The sequence below is a fragment of the Mustela nigripes genome, chromosome 3 (genome assembly GCF_022355385.1).
Source record: "Mustela nigripes isolate SB6536 chromosome 3, MUSNIG.SB6536, whole genome shotgun sequence".
Taxonomy (NCBI): Eukaryota; Metazoa; Chordata; class Mammalia; order Carnivora; family Mustelidae; genus Mustela; species Mustela nigripes.
In genome coordinates, this window is record NC_081559.1 from 168,612,103 (window position 1) to 168,627,597 (window position 15,495).

Sequence of the window (15,495 nt, forward strand, 5' to 3'; positions counted from 1 at the left end):
AGCTAAATATTTTATCTCTACAATGGTCATTTGTGTTGTTTGAATCTCTATATATTTAGAACATCGGGATATTGAAGTTTTTTTCTGTAGAAGCCCGGAAGTAAGGCCTTATTTAAATCAAGAGATAATTTCTTTTCGAACCTGCGTACAGTTTGGCAATGGTCGTGGCCTTCTCCACTCAGCTAATAATTACGGTAGTTTCTACATGCCTCCCATGTGCCCATTGGGGAGTGAAATAATATTTCCCAGGAAGGAGATAGGTAGGTAAGATCAGCCCCAGTCCAGGAAGAAAAAAATGGAGGGTGTCAGATGCTGAGGAACTTCACTAGAAAGAGCAAGGAGAAAGCCCAAAGCCAGGTCCGTTCGGCCTCCAGAGCACTCAGCCTCCCTCCACTGTGAGCTTACCTGCCTGCCTGTGAGCTGCTCCCTTAAACTAAACACCGTCGCCTGAGCACACCTCTGTCGTCACCATGGTCACACCACTGGTTGATTCATTCCCTTCTTTACCAGTCTGTGGAGTCTGCCATGCTGCCTCTTAGTGACAGCGTCTCTCATCTCAAAATATCCAGAATTTACGACAGGACCTTGGCAAATTACAAATATAATAATATAATAACAAATATAATAATAGTTAACACTGAGTACGTAGTTACTTTGTGTCAGGACTTGATTTAGAGGCTTTAAATGTATTAACTCATTTTCTCAAGCACTGTTATGATCTTTGTGTTATAGATGAGAAGACTGAGGCTCAGAGAGGGGAAGCAATGTATCCAAGGCAACACAGCTGATAACCGGAAGGGGCCCAGGTCTGAGCACAGAAGGGACAGATGAACACCCTGATGAATAGTAAATAAATAAGAAACAAGCTATAGCATCTTTTGAATTCTTTTTCTGGGCTAGGCACCATTCTAAAGACTTTATATGAATGATGGCTTTTATTCCTTACAATTCTGTGTTTCTTTGAGAAGGTGGGTAATTCTTAGACCCCTATTTTTTTTAATTTATTTTTATTTTTATTTTTATTTTACAGAGAAGGAAATTGAGCAAAGAGAGCTTAAATAACTTATTCCAAGCCACAAAGCCTAGTAAGTGATGAGATGGGAATTAGAACTGACTCCAGAGCCAAGGTTTTATGAATGAATAATTAAGTTTTTAAACGCCACACTAATTACAACGTAAGTCAATAGAGAATCACACGCCTAAAAATTTTTCATTTTTAAGAAGCAATAAAAAGTGTTGTCAGTGGCCTCCATTATGAAATTCTCCAAAATGACGCCTGGTTTTCCCCAAGCGAGAGAGTATTTTAGCCCAGCATCTTTCTTGTAGCTTGTGTGTTTACAACAAAATTAATTAAGATTCTGATAGGGACTCTCTTAGGAGAAGGATTTGAAATCTTTGAAACCAATTATTGAAAAAGAAAACAAATCGTCAGGAGGATAGCCTCTAGATATTTCCAAAATGCATCTGCATAAACATTCCTGTACTATTCTATATACTTTACGCTCCCCCTCTAAAACAAATATTCCTCAGCTCTAAGCTTCCCTAAAGGAGCAGGAACCAGTAAAATGAGGAGAGAAAACAACAAACATCATAAGAAAAACTTTGTATTTTCATATACAACTGTGGGAGTTGTCGGCTGCCTGACAGCTGTGTAATGTTCAGCAAAAATTTGCCTCTCTGGGTTTATGAAGTATAAGAAAACAGGCATCATAAGATGCGAAAACGATGAAACCAGTCCTGAAATCACCGTGTCAACATTTAGAAAGTGCAGCAGGAGGGAAGTAAAAATGATAAAATTAAGGGAGACAGAAGGTGCCGGCTCGCTGCACACAAACAGCCTTTTCCAGCGGGAAACAGTCCTCGTAAGTGGGCTGGAGGGGTACGGGAGGTGGTGGCCAGGGGCAGGCGCCCAGGGCAGGTGGACTAAAGGAGTCCTCTACTACTTTGGCAACTGCTGAAGAAAGGCAGGATGGTCCTATTCTCTTTCTACATCACCTGGTTCTTAGGTGACATCAGATCTGGCTACTTCTGTCCAGTTCCAATGATGACAGAGTTGCTCCCACAGTGTCCTGAGCCCACCTGCGAGGTGATAATGATTCCTATTGGTGAGCATTTCTTCTGCTAAAAGCACACTTTATCGGTCCTCTTACCGACTTTTGTTGTTATTTATTTATTTGGCTTAACCAATCTTTATTGTCTCATGGTTCTGGTGGCCACAAGGATGAAATCAAGGTGTTGGCGGGTTGATTTCTTCTGGTTTGTTTCTTTCCTTTATGGAAACCTTAAAGAGCTCCGTGAGTAGGTACCTACCACTAGCTTTGCTGTACACATAGGTAAACAAGATCATGGAGAAATTAATTGTCCAAGGTAAAACAGGTAAAAAGTAAGAGACTAAAATTCAAAGTGAGACCATCTTTCCCAAGATTCTGTCTTCTTAACATGCGAGGCTGGAATTCAGCCAACAGCAGCCTGCTGGCCAGACAGGCCACTCTGCCCATTACTTCAGTGACCCATGAGCTAAGTAGAGTTCTTGCATTTTTAAATGGCTGGGCAAAAAACAAAACAAAACAAAAATCTAAAGAAGAAAATCACAAGAGACACAAATGTTATTGTTCGTCTCCGAAGTTGGTTGGAACACAGGCTCAGTGTTCATTTCTCCAACATCTGTACCTGCTTCTGTTAAAATGGCAGAGCTGAGCAGTTACAGCAGGCATGGTGTGGACTGCAAAGCCAAATACATTTCTTCTCTGGCCCAGTACAGAAAAGAAAAAAGTCTCCCACTCAAAAACAGAACGAACAACAACAACGAACGTTTGAAGAAGGTTCCTGGTGCCCGGTCTATGCAATGCTGAGCACAGGCTAAGAAGGATTCTCCAACTTTGTTGTTCCCAAGGGATGATCAGCTCCACAGCTGTCCTGGCTGGCCTTCCGGTCCACCTACCCCCCAACTCTTCATGCTCAAGATTGTTGCCACGTGTGTGAATGTGACGACACAGCGCCAAGTTTCTGACCTACCGCCAGCAGGCTAGCTTATTGTGTCTCAGAATGGAAGTACAAGCCTAGCCCACCAGCAACATGGGTTGAGGGCTTTCTACTAAATGGAACTAGACACAAAACCAAATGTCCAGAGTACAGTTATTGTGACTTTAAAAAATACTGGGGCCAGTGTTCAGATGAGTAGGGAAAGAAACATTTATGATCTCTTTTTAAGCAGAATCAGACCTAGAAATATAAAGAACAGACTGGTGGTTGCCAAAGAGCAGGGTTGTGGGGAGATGGGTGAAATGGGTGAAGCCGAGTGGGAGCTACAGGCTTCTGGTTCTGGGCTGAGCAAGTCCCAGGGATGGAAAGTCCCGCACGGGGAATAGAGTCGATGGTACTGTCGTAGCTGCACAGTGACAGGGGACAGCTTTGCTTGTGGTGAGCCCAGCATAACCTTTAGAATTGCTGAATTACTGTGTTGTATGCCTGACACGCTAGTGACGTTGTGTGTAGACTGTACACAAATAAAATCATAAAATAAAATAAAGCCTTTTTTGAACTAGAATGTTGCCCATCACTCAGCTGCCTTCACTGGGGGTCAGCAGTTCTCACCTGAGCCCAGGAGAACGCCGGCTGGTGCTGGCTCTGGCCGAAGATAGCTCCGTGCAGAAAGCAGCAGTCGGAGAGGAAGTAGCAAAGGTCATCGGGAAAGTAGTGCTTCGGCCTCCCTGATCGCTGGATTTCAAATATTTTAATAAGTAAAACCCACATTGAATTTAAACATGAGTTGGATAAAAATTTCACCTGAATACTTCATGCTTGGCTCTTCTTTCTCAGGAATCGCTATGGCAACAGCCAGGAGAGGGGTCTGGCATTTCCTCCACCACAGTTACGGGAGTCACCGATAAAGGAGATGAACCTACAACATAACAACCATAAAATATGCATCATTAGACCAGCAGAGCTCTGGTCGACTTTCTCTGGCATTAATATGCATTCCTTAAGAACAAAAAACAGGAAGGTAGATAACATTATTATCTCCAAAGAGGCCATCTCATCCTCTCTCTACTCCAGGGGACTTATCTGCATATGTACAGTGGGTTTAAAGGTCCCCCTGAGAGCCTGATTCTGTGACATCATGTGGGTTTTTCTGCTCTGTTCCCTTATGCAACTCTCGGCCTCCGCAGACGCTCTAAGCCAATGGCATTAAGTCTATGATGCAGAAGAGCTTTGGGCCTTTTCCACCCTGGAGGGAAACCAACACAGGAGAGCCAAACAGAGCAGCATGTCTGCTGCCAGAAGCAGGCAATGCAGTGTTAGAGATGGGCTGAAATTCCAGAGGCACCACCAGAGGGTTCCACTTCCCCGGCTCGGTTCAGAAGGCAGCTTTGTTCAACTTCAGGGAGGAAGCTGAACTTCTTCCATTTGGGCTCCTTTGAGATGATGAGGGTAAGGGAGACATGATAGCGGGACTCTGAGCCACCTGAACTTGAAGCATCTCTTGGTGCTCACGTAGCCTAGGATACTTAGCCTAGTATACTCTCAAAATCAGACTTTTAAAACTAGAACATGTCAGTTATTTCCACACCTTTAATTTTTCTTAATTTCATTATTTATTTATTTATTTATTTGAGAGAGAGAGAGAGAGAGAAAGTGAGCAGGAGGGAGAGGGAGAGAGAATCCGAAGCAGACTCCCCACTGAGCGTGGAGCCAGACTTGGGGCTTGATCCCACCACCTCGAGATCATGATCTGAGCCGAAACCGGGAGTCAGAGGCTTAACTGACTGAACCACCCAGGTGTCCCCCCAAAACCCTTATTTTATTGACCAGGAAATTGAGGCTCAGAGAGCTGAAGCAAATTGCTGAAGGTCATCCAGCTGATTTATGGGATACTCAAATCCTTTAAGGGACACTCCAGGCTTTCATTTCCACAGCACAAACCACCCTGCTTCCTTGCTTCTAAGCGCAGACTGATTCTTTTTAAAAATGGTGCTGGATGACTACACGGTACACTGAGCTCTGGGTTGCCAAAAACTCATGTCCCTTGTTGAAACATGTTGTAAAAAGCATGTGTCTAGAATGAGGAGAAAACACTCTCATGGCTTGTTGTGCCCCAGAGAGGTGGTGAACACTTGCCATCATCTAACCGACATAAGCAAGAAGACTTTAAAGTTGCTGCAGGCAGCATCTCCCTTGAAAGGAAGACAATCAATCTGCAGAAAGTGTTTTGCTCTCTGAAGTACCCTCAGCCCTTAGGTAAGCCAATTCAGCCAGGATTTATCAGGGACAGACATAATATTGTAGAAGCTGCACGAGTACTCAGTTACACATACTCAGCAGAGCCGGGAGAATGCTGCTATCTTGGCAAGGTGTGGCATTCTGTCAATGATTAGGATGTTGTAGAAAAATATGTCTAAAGACATGCTCCAGACTTCATACCTCTGCTTTATCACACACCTTCTCCCCGCAGCCTGAAACCCCCTCCTCCTTCTACTCTCAAGAATCAGGACAGAGATTAGTTTTTCCTGGAGCCTAGGTCGGGTTGGTGACCACTCTTATGTACAACTGAAGAGCTCACTGCATTTCTTCACATTCTCTCGTTGAACTTTCAAGGTAATATTGTAGCTCATACCTTATGTTGGTTTGTCTCTCCCGTTGGACTGTAAGCTGCTTGAGAACAAAGGACCTGCTCTACTTATCTGCTTGGAATAGGTTGGTGCACAGTAAACATTCATTTTCTGAAATACTGTTTTGCAAATGATACTAACTGAATTTTTTTAGGACCTTCACATTCTACTAGTTCACCATTTTCTCTCTCTGAAAGCACGCCCTTGAAGACTTGGATATCTTATTTGTTTGCATACGCTTTCGTTCCTCTTTCATTCTTAAGTTGATTAAACCATCCAGCTAAAACTCAAAAGACACAGGAGCATTAGAGTGACTTTCAAGCCAGTAGAAGCTCTGCAAAGGCAGAATACTTCCCTAGGGATCCTGGGAGGGGGCAGCTACACATGTCTTTGCCATAATGGCTTCAAAACCACAGTAAGATGTACATTTTCTATTATACTCATGTACCTCATAGCTTCTAGAGCCAGACTTCCAGGTCCGCACTCCAGGCTCTGAAATATATCAACTCTGTCCTTCTAAAGTTGGTTAGCCCCTTGGTTACCTCCTCTGCAAAATGGAGTTGATAATAAGATCTGATAGGACATATGAAAATTAACTGAGTAGACATCAGAGTCTCACTATCATATATATAGTGTTCTCTGTTAGTGTCAGCCATGATGTTATTACCTATATGAATAAGAAGTTTATGAAATAATACCCATATTATCTGCAACCTAAAATTTTTTTTTCATGAAACTTTAAATTGATTTCATAACCAAATATTGGTCTCAACTGCAGTTTGAAAATAAAAATGCTTAGCAATTTCATTTTCCTTTTAGAAATTCATTTGCTGGAGTTTGGTAAACTCCAATTGCTTTTAAAAAAAAATCCCTTGAGGGCGCCTGGGTGGCTCAGTGGGTTAAAACCTCTCCCTTCAGCTCAGGTCATGATCTCAAGGTCCTGAGATCGAGCCCCATATCTGGCTCCCTGCTCGGTGGGGAGTCTGCTTCTCCCTTTCCCTCTGCCTGCCAATCCCCCTGCTTGTATAGGTATGCTCTCTTTCTATCAAACAAATAAATAAAATATTTAAATTATAAATAAAAAAATAAATAAAAATAATAAAAATCCCTTGAGAACAGGTAGAAGAACCATAAGGCTTCTGTCAGAAGGAGTCATAAGAATGGACCCTCTAGCCTCCTTGACTTGTTTCAAAAATTTGTTCAGCACAAAAACCCTACACTATCCATTCCTTTCATCATTAAATAGAATTGAGTCCTGTGTTTTCTCTGGCATTACTATGCAATATAGATTAGCATTCAGCTTCATAGCTGGCTCTGCCTCTTCTTGAAACCAGTAAGTGTTAGCAGGGTACAACTTCAAAAACCCATGCCTCAAAAACCAGCGGAATTAGAAGACAATATTTTTCTTATACTTTAAGGATGGATCTGTTAATGTTTACTCAGTACACTCTTTGTGTGGACATAGTTCTAATAATTTTAATTCATATTATTTCATGTAATCCTTACAAAGAACACAGGACCCTATGAGAACGCTACTATTGTTATCCCTACTTGGCAAAGGAAAATATCGAGATGCAGAAAAGTTCAAGGATTTGCCAAAGTCACACAGACAACAAGTGAGCTCAGACCAAAGACGAGTCCGACTGAGGAGAGAATCCTGGGCTTAGCAGATGCCTTTGCTATAGGGCTCCACGTTCAAGGGCGAGGCTGTCAGGCCCTGTGTGTTACAGAGTAGCATTCACTGTGAGACATCCTCAGAGAAGACCCAGTACCTGCTGGTCTCCAACTGAGAATATTCTAGACTCCCGACCTTCTGTATTCCCCAGGCTTTGGGCCAGGGGCTTTTTTTTTTTTTTTTTTCCTCCCCTTCTCCTGGCCCTAAGTCCTCTGTTGATCTTCTTGGTCTTCCAAATTGCTCCATACCTTTTCACATGGAATTAGTCTCTCCTAACACTGTACGTCTTTAAAAATGTGTACACACGTCAATTATAGCAGCTAACAGATTGCAATATAATTAGCAGTTTATGGAAGTCACCCTGCCAGGCTGGGCGCTGCTCTGTGCCTTTCCTATTTACATTCCTATCTATAGTGTCTGGCACAGAGCCTGCCCAACAGGCGGCACATACTAAGTACGCACTTAACAAGCGTGAATGGAGAACAGGCAGGAAAGTTCGAGAAAAAAATATAATAAAATATTTCAGAAACATCTTGCCTTAGGAGAGACTACGATGATGATTTCACAAACTAAAAATTCATTCCACCTTAGTGCCTCTTTTTTTGTTTGTTTGTTTTGTTTTTTAATCATTTCCAATAGTAGCATGGCCTTTCATTCTCAAAGATGCTATACTTCTGATTTTGGCAGATCTCTCTTGGCAGTTCACCATGGAACTGTCACAAAACTTTTTCTCATGGAGATGTGATCCCTCCTGCACCTCAGTGCTGGGATGGTCTTGTCAGTGACACCAAATATCCCATTGCAACTAACAACCTGATCAAGTGACCCAATCATTAAATAATAATTATTATATACAACTTCAATAATCTGTACTCTTCTTTCTGTCTTAGAATACTCTTTAAGCCAACAATTCCTAATAATGAAAACAAATTACTTTTCCAAAGTTTTCTATATCACGATCCTAATTCCAAAGGCATCAGTAAGAATTTCAATTCCCCAAATTCCCTAACTTGCTTTGAACATAATTATGATGAATGAGCAAATGTTTGCATTTTTGTTGATAAGTTAATACAATTACTGAGGCACAAAAACATTCAATGTTATATTTTACATTAACTCGGTTTTAAAGAATAAAAATGATATGGCACTAGGGTCTCCACAGAGACATAACTTAGTCAAACCCCTAAACATCTCCATTGGATGCGGCAAGATACCCTTTATCACTTAGATATTTCAGAGGCGCTATGTGGTGTTTTTATCAAGTTTAATAATACTAGTTTTATATTCCACAAAAACGTTGTGTTTACTGAATAATAAATACACTAATCTTTTACACTGTGCCAAGGACTGGACTGAATGTTTGATGTAGTATGTCATTTCCTCAATCACCTCTATTCTATGAATTACATTTTAAGTAAACAATTTGAGGAAATCGGGGCGCCTGGTGACTCAGTGGGTTAAAACCTCTGCCTTCGGCTCAGATCATGATCTCAGGGTCCTGGGATCAAGCCCCACATCGGGCTCTCTGCTCAGCGGAGAACCTGTTTCTTCCTCTCTGTCTGCCTGCTTCTCTGCCTACTTGTGATCACTGTCTGTCAAATAAATAAATAAAATCTTTAAAGAAAAATAATTTGAGGAAATTAACTCACTCATGTATACACCCATTTGTGTTCCACACAAACTGCCTTCTCCCAGAGCTCTATATGTTCTGTCTGCTGCACACGAGACCCTAAAACAGAGTTCACCCTTAACGTGTATGGTTACCCTCTGCTTTGAAGTTTTTACATCCAGCCATTACGTCTATTTGTATGAAAACAAAATATTATTAGCTTTGTATGAAAATGGTGCAATCATTTTTGGAAAACATTTTAGCAGTTTCTTAAAAAATAGAAACATATACTAAATTTATGTCTCAACAATTTCACTCTTGGGGAATTTGTTTATGCTTATCCAAGAGAAATGACAAAATATGTCCACAAATGTTGTATTTGCATAGATATTAGTAAAAGTTTTATTCATAATAACCAAAGCCCAAAGACAATCAAATTATCCACAAATAGGTGAATGTATAAACAAAATATATCTCCATTTATCCTTACAATGAAATAGGATGCATCAATAAAAGGGAACAAACTACCGATTCATGCAACAAATGGATATTTATTTTAAAAATTATGCTGATTGGGACGCCCGGGTGGCTCAGTTGGTTAAGCAGCTGCCTTCGGCTCAGGTCATGATCCCAGCCTCCTGGGATCGAGTCCCACATAGGGCTCCTTGCTGGGCAGGGAGCCTGCTTCTCCCTCTGCCTCTGCCTGCCATTCTGTCTGCCTGTGCTTGCTCTCTCCCCCCATCTCTCTCTGATAAATAAATAAAATCTTTAAAAAAAAATAAAAAAATAAAAAAATAAAAAAAATTATGCTGATTAAAGAAGCTAGACACAAAAGAGTATATGTTGTATAATCCCACTTGCATGAAATTCTTCAAATGATAATATAATCTTGACATAGAAAGCTAAAGGACATTGACCTGAATGCAGAATTGTTCAGGGGATACAGACTTGATTGTAAGAAAACAGGGAACATTTTAAGATGATGGAAGTTTTCTGTATCTTAATTGTAGTGGTATTTGTTTAAATTCATAAAACTGTATACTTAAAGTGATCTCCAGTTTATATGAATTGTACCTCAATAAAATTGATTTTTTAAAAATGATATATACACATCTGGAAAGCATTGTTTTGTGTCTGCATTTGTGTGTATGACATCGTAAGGGGATAAGAACAGTTTTACTGAAGGTAAAACAGTAAGTTGATAGATTTAGTAGGCAAAAGAAAATTTTATTGGGATGTTCCTATACAACTATTCAAGTAAGGATATTTATTTGGAATTGAGATTCCTAGCATCCAGAAAGAAAGAATAAAACATGACCAGCTACAGTTGGAATTTTATAATAACTTAATTGAAGTACATTTTTGAATTATGCAAATGTTTAAAAGTAAGCTTAGTGTTTCATAAAACTTGCAATAAATCAAGATTAAACACAGGCTCAGATGTTATATGTTTTGATTAAAAATCTTATTCTTAAGCCTTTCGTTTAGGTCATGCTTCCAATTGACACTTTGGGGAACCTCATAAAGGGTGTTCATTCTTCTTAGACATACTTCACCTGACCAGATTACAAATGGTACAGACTATGTGTTTGTGTTTATACTTTTCATCTTTAGATACTTTCAGGTTGAGTTCTACTGCTTTGTTTTTAAATCTAAGGTCCTATTTTCTACCCAAATTTGGACATTAGGTGATATAAAAGTTTATATGATAGAGAAACAAAAAGGAAAGGCAGTTTATGCCCAAAAGACACATTACCATTCCAACCTGCTTTGCCATAAAGGGCACAAAGATTTCATGTCTTTTCCAATTAGCACAAACACAACTTCATAAAACCATTACATAAAGTATTTCCTTTTGTTGATCAACAGCCAACAATTTTCTCTAGCTACTATTTAAACTACAGCAAAAATGAATTTGACATTTTCTGGAGTTTGCCAAATGCCTTCTCCTATGCGAGGCTCCAGGCTGAGCCTCCTACCTGTGCACAGGAACCCAGAGAATCCTCACTGCGGTACTTAGGATAACTCAGCACCAAATCCTGTTTTGACTTTGTTTCCTGTTCCCAGAACTCAGACCTTATATCTCAGTTCCAGTGACCAAGCCTTTGCCTTGGTTTTGTGTCTGAATCTTAACTTGATAGACTTTACTAGGTTCAGCAACTCTAAACCTAGAAACCCACAGAATTGTACAGTTTCACTCAGGAACCCAAGTCCTGAGCCAGTGTCCTGTTGCCAAAATGTTCTGATGCCATCACCTTTCTGAATCATTGCACATTCTTTTCCTCCAGTTTATCTCATCCTCCCACTGCCTGGACCACCAAGGACCGCCAATCCTTCATCCCTAGAGACCAACGTCCATTGGTCTAGCTCAGTGATTCTTGACCATTGTTGCACCCACCAAGCTTAGGCTTTGCTCCCTGACCGATTAGATAAGAATATCTGGGAAAGAGACCTAAGTCTCTCATTTTTAAAAACCCAGGAGGATTCTGAAATTCAGACAGGGAAGAGAAGGCTGAGAATGGGCTGAGGCAAGGGAGAATGCCAAACTTAAGGGGATCCAAGAAAACAGGAATCGATTAATTTAAGATTAATCTACTAAATCAAATTAATTATTTAATTTTTATCTATAAATAACTTATTTACAAATAATTATATTTACTTATTTAATGTATTAAATTAACTTAATCTGAAAAATCAAAAGGAGGAGTGAGTGGGCGGTGGCTCAGTTGCTTAAGCATCCGACTCTTGATTTAGGCTCAGGTCATGATCACGGGGTCATGAGACGGAGCCCCTGTCTACTCCAACCTCCACAGAGTCTTCTTGTCCTTCTCCCTCTGCTCTTCCCCCTGCTTGCACTCTCTCTCTTACTCTCAAATAATGAACAAATAAATAAAATCTTTTAAAAAAGGAAATGCAAAGTAATCCATAATAAGCAAAATATCAAAATTTTAAAATTTAAAAAAAGGCTCTGTACTCAGAGCCTGAGATGGAGGGGAAACGTTTGTAATTCTGACAGGGTCTTTATTTAAAATTTTGATATGTTATTCACCATTGACTTGTTGGCATTTATACTAATTTAAAAAATAGTCCATGAAAACATTGATTCTATTAATTACTGAGGTTTTGGGTGCTCCTTGAAGTGTTGCCTTCTGCTCACGCTGGTATGGGTCCTACAAACCACTGACCTAATCACATGCTCTGCATCATCTCTGACCCCAGGGCCAGCTGAATGTAGTGAGCACAGATATTCCCTTTCCCAACAATTTCACACCTGCCAAGCCAAGCTCCAGTTATAACAATATAAGACAGAGAAACATACATATAGCATATATGTTGTACGTCATATGCATTATACAACTGAAGAACAAGTCAATTGTTTTTGTCCAAAGTCCCAGTCTCTTTCCCAAACCTGAGCCCGATTTTAGGAATATACCTATATGCAAAATATGTAGGAGGACAAAGCTAGTATGTACATTTTTAAAATTCTGTCTAGGTGACTCTGATCTGTCTTTGCTCCCTACCTCCCACAGTAGCTCCATGGAGCTAGGTCAGTGCTGCTCCAGGTGTGGGCCACGGACCAACAGCCTCAGCATCACCTGGAAGTTTATAAGAAATGTTTATAAGAAATGCTCAGGTCCTATCCTTGAACTACTTAAGCAGAAGTTCGGGGATGGAACCAGGAATCTAGATTTTAATAAGCTCTCCAGGAGACAAGATGCATGCTAACGTTTGAGAAAGACTGACTGTATAAAGAATCATCCATCTACTCATGGATTCGTGACAACCCGTGGACAGTCACCTCCTCCCCAGATAGCTGAGCTCACCTCCAGAGATAACGGTGGGACTTGCCCTAATTCCTCCCGCATAGAGGCTGGCAGGCCCGGCAGACGTGATATCACATCGGCCAGGGTGTCCCAGGAACAGAGAGTCACCAAGCGAATGGTTTCCCGGAGTACCCAGGAAAGGGAAAGCCAGATTCGGAGAGTAAGCTGTGACTGGAAATGCCGGGGATCAGAAGCAGAAGTGCCAAATATTTCCTCAAGTTCAAGGAGCAGGTCTGAGTCCAGACCAAAGAGACCGTGCAGGCTAGAAGTCCAAGGACATTCCTACAAAGGAGTCTGGGAAGTCTCGTGCTTGTTCCTATTGACCCTAGCCAAGTGGCCCATGAGAGAGAAGGCCTGACTAATGACATCAGGTCAGAGAAAACAGGCTGGGACTGAAGTGGCCGTGAGCAATGCATGTGGGTTTGCCATCTACACGGCTGTACTCAGGACTCCGTAGTCTTTTCTAAACAGACGCCACTGGACTGTTTTCAAACTGCTCTCTAGTCAGAAGTACTCAAAAGATATAAAAACTGTGGCTGGTTATAACGTAAGATGCTATTATGAGAAAAAAAATCAAAATGTAAGGTTTAATTGAACCCCATTTTTGTGCAGTTCTTTACCACAGAGAACATTTATTTGATATGATCAGATTGAGGTGTACAACTAAAAAGCCTAGTTTATGAAATCACAGCTACTTTGAAAATGTAATTTTGCAGAGAGCATGGAGTGGACTGAAAACAGACAGAACCACAATGAATAGTCAAGTCCGGGATGGTGAAGTCAGAAGTTTGGACTCTCCCGAGTTGGAAACAACAAGGTCAGGGGCGGGGGGTGGGGGTGGGTTGGGGAAGAATGGTCTGAGAACAGTGGAGAGGGCTCCTTTCTAGAAAGCTTGCCTGTGGGCATCAGTGGCTGTCTCGTGACCAGCTCTAACTCCTCATGGCCAGAGCCAGATCATAACATTGCCCGCTCCCTCCTCCGTCTGCCATTTCACCCAGCTGGGCCTTATATGCCCTGTCAACTCCAGGCAGGATATCTTGCCTTCTTGCACCTATCAAAAAGTATCTGTTCTTTTCTTCAGGAATGTTCTCCTGGGTCCCTCAGTCCAGGGCCCCACCACCGACAGATGCCTTTCCCTTCACACCTGAACCCTTTCAACATAAGCTGTTAGTGCGTTTCTCCCTGTAACTGTTTATGTCTGTTTCTTTCAACAGACCATGACCTACTCGAGATAAAAACACAATTTCACATACTAGGTGCCTGGAACATAGTTGAAATGTAACAATTACATGCTTTAAAAACAAAGGGAGCCTGGCTGGCTCAGCCGGGTAAGGTTAGCGTCTGCCTTTGGCTCAGGTCATGATCCCAGGGTTCTAGGATCGAGTCCCACATCAGGCTCCCTGCCCAGCAGAGAGCCTGCTTCTTCCTCTCCCTCTGCCCCTCTGCCCAACTTGTGTTCTCTCTCTCGCTCGGTCACTCTCTCTCTCTCTCAGATGAATAAATAAAATCTTTAAAAAATGAATAGAGATACAAAATGGAGACTCAGAATGACGACTTCACAGAAACAGTGAGGAATGTGAGAAGATCTGGCGTGGAGTTGGAATTGCCGGAGTGGAGAGCACTATGACTGTTCTCTCCCTCACCTTCACCACCTCAGAGTAAGACTTGCAGTAAAGCCTTCTCAAGAGTCCTAAAAGCTAAAATCCTGGGGGGGGGGGGGGGTAGGAAGATGTACTTTCAAAGTATGACTTTTCAAGAGATATTCTGGGTTGGAGGTGACGGGGTTGGGGTGGGGAAGGGAGGCAGTGTCTCTCCTGGGAAGCATTATTGTTTTAATTCCAGAATGTAAAGGGCTAACTTATCAAGAAAAGGGGTGTTCAGAGTAATTTCTGTCCTCCAGCCCAGAGAGAGAGGCAGGAAGGGCATCGGCCATCCAGTGTGCTAAGCCAGTTGGGCAGGAAGCTAGAAGAACTCCAGCAGAAATCCCACTCGGGGTGACCGACACTGTCTACTGTCTCTGAGGAACTTGCACGTGGTAAGGAACCAAGACTCAGATGGTTACAGAGGCCGGTGCCGTGTGATGGCCAAGTGAAGCTGGCAGGTGTGACAGACAAAAGAGAGGAAGTGGGGGGTGAGAGAAATGGAAGAGGGCACATCCCCTGCGAAGGACCCCCGCATACTGCTACCCACAACCACAACTCAACGTCAGGTGCTTATTTCTATTCAGGAATAAAGACCCAGGATTGCCCCCATCTCTCTAATTTTTAAGAGGGACAGGAATTCAGAGTTAGTAGAAAATCTCCCAATTTTTGAAAAGCAGACAACCTTCAAATTATTTTAGATCCCACTTGAGCCACCATTGTACACACCAGAGAACAATTGTCTCAGAGCTGAATCTGGGTCGTGGGCCATTCATTTGTAATAGGATGCTTTGAAAAGAGTAGATAGTCAAGGAGCCCTCCGGGGATTCAGAGGGCGGGATCACTCAGTGTGATCCAGAATTCACCTTCATCTTGTTGGTACCTAGCCTTGCACGGGGTATTGATATCCCCATGATTTTAGGTACTCAAACTCTACACTTCCATCCGCGTCTAGAAGGAAGAACATCTGAACTTCTTAAAACAGAGAATCAAACTATTCATCATACAGAGAATTTGGTTCAAGGCTGTTTTTTGGCATCAGTTCATAAAATAAAAGTAGAAAAACATTAACATTCATTTGTTTGGTGCCTATGGAAGGGAGACAGGCTTTCTGAGCCTCTATAAAACGGTAAGGATT